Genomic DNA, 2,500 nt, shown 5'->3' on the forward strand with positions numbered 1-2,500 from the left:
TTTTAAGTTCCCTCTGTTCCCCTCCCTTCCCCTTTTCATCTTTATTCCCCACTTCCCTTCACCTTCTCCCTATCCCCCTTTCTTCAACCTCTTCCTTTCCCATTCTCCTCCTATCTCGCTTCATAACCGCGCCCTCGGGACAGTCATGTAAATAATAAAGGTGTATAAACTGACATTCTAACTACTTCAAGGCAGTGTACTTGCCTCGCGCATTTATATTGATGATTAAAGCGTAACGTGGAAAGCACAAGCAGAAGTATGATACAGTAACAGTGATAATAATAATAATAATAATAATAAAAATAATAATAATAATAATAAATAATAATAATAATAATAATAATAATAATAATAATGATAAAAAATAATAATAATAATAATAATAATAGAATTAGAATGATAGTAATAATGATGATAATAATAAAAAACACAACAGCAATGATAATAATAATGATAACAACAAAAACAATAATAATAAGAACAATAATGAAATAATAACACTGATAATAATAATGATAATAATAATGATTATTATTATTATGATAATAATAATAATAAATAATAATAATAATAATAATTATTATGATAATAATGATAATAATAATAAAATAATAATAATAAAATAATAATAATAAAAAATAAAGATAATAATATAATAATAATAATAAAAAAATATAATGATAATGAAAATAATAATGGTTATTATAATAACAAAGTGAAAATTATTTTGATCATGATAATAATAGATTTTCAATAGGATCTGAATAGATCTACTGTATGATGCGTGTGTGTATGTGTGTAATTCTTCATCCCTATATTGTCAATCATCAGCCCATTTCACGTCAAAATGAATCGACTTCAACTTCACAGTCACATGGAATATGATTTGAAACACAAGCAGAATTTTATATATATATATATAAAATATATATATATATATATATATAATATATATCTATATATATATATATATATATTTTATTTTATATATGTGTGTGTGTGTGGTGTGTGTATGTGTGTGTGTGTATATATGTGTGTGGTGTGTGTGTGTGTGTGTTGTGTGTTTATAAACATGACATACAGATATAAACATATATGCATGTGTTCTTGGTTGTGGCCAAAAAACCCGGACCAAACCTTTCATAGAGACATCAGTGTATGGTGTTGTACGATGTTAAGAGTTTTTAATGTTTTTTCGTGTTTTTAGCGTCATATATAGTGCAGTATGGAAGTCGATGAAAAAAAGGGTACTGAAATAGAGAACTTTGCTGGGGTGTATTTTCAAGCTGGTTCATCGAATACAAGGGTAAGAGGATAAAGAGTTACCTGACATGCATTTTTCCAAAATTCTAAACCATGAACATCACGTGTCCCTCTATCTCAAGCAGATTCTGCTTTCTCGGAGGTTTCGACCGTGGAAACAGAACCAACATCAGAAACATTGTCTCCTTCGCCGGTGCAAGCAAGGCATGGGAACTTCTTCTCAAGTGCAGCGCGGTAACTTGGGATGGCTGATGGCGTACACGATGGGGTTGTAGACGGCGTTGGCCTTGGCGAAGACGGACCCCCAGATGGAGAAAAGAGGAGTGACAATGGGTTTGTTGAACATTCCTCCCCAATTGATGATGAAGTAGGGAGTCCAGGCCATGAACCACAAGGAAAACGGTCATGAGAGCAACTTTGGCCAGGCGGCATTCAGCTGAGGTCTTCTGATTTTCCTCATTCCTAAGAGACTTGACTCCCATCTTCTTTGCTTGTTCCGCAGGGCCTTCTCGTGGGCAGCCACGGCCTTGACAATGAAAGTATAGCTATAGATGATGTATGCTAGAGGTAAGAGATACACCCATATGGAATAAACGTACAAGTAGCTCTTTGAAAGTTGAGTTTCTGTCAGATAGTCAGTCCCACAAGCAGTCAAGTTGCCCTCAGGAACGTAACGGTTCCAGCCAAAGAAGGAGGAAGACCCCAGGCAATAGAGGCGATCCAGGTACCCGCAATCCTTAACATTGATCCACCTGACGTCAGTGGTTCAGCAGACACTCCCTTCACAATGACGTTATAGCGATCAGCGGTAATCCACACCATGGTCCAGATGGAAATCCCATCCGAACAGAGAGCCCAGAAATCCGTAGATCTCACAGAAGAGAGCTCCCAGTGTCCAGTTTGCCAATAGCACGAAACGACCGTAGGTGGAAACATCGTGAACATCATCAGGAAGTCGGATATAGCCAGGTTGACGACCAGTAGGTTAGCAGGCGTTCGAAGGGATTTGGTGTTCATGAAGACCCAGATGACGACGAAGTTTCCAGCCAGGGAGAGGGATCCCATAACCACAATCCAGAATCCAACCAGACTGTACCAGAGAGGGTTCATGGGGGGGAACTGATACCAATGCTCATGCACCATGTGGAGGATCTCCTTGGCTGCAGTGGTCAACCACCGTATAGTTCCCATACGGGTTGGTGGATAGCGGCGGGTTGTCTTCCATTTTTTGATTGTT

At 37.2% G+C, this 2,500-nt stretch overlaps 1 pseudogene; it reads right to left on the minus strand.

Annotated features, from left to right (window-relative positions):
• Nucleotides 1-1,264: 1,264 nt before the first annotated feature.
• On the minus strand, nucleotides 1,265-2,469 carry LOC119571077 (annotated as a pseudogene).
• Between the last annotated feature and the right edge of the window lie 31 nt (nucleotides 2,470-2,500).

This window comes from Penaeus monodon, unplaced genomic scaffold (assembly GCF_015228065.2).
Source record: "Penaeus monodon isolate SGIC_2016 unplaced genomic scaffold, NSTDA_Pmon_1 PmonScaffold_5032, whole genome shotgun sequence".
NCBI classification, from domain to species: Eukaryota; Metazoa; Arthropoda; class Malacostraca; order Decapoda; family Penaeidae; genus Penaeus; species Penaeus monodon.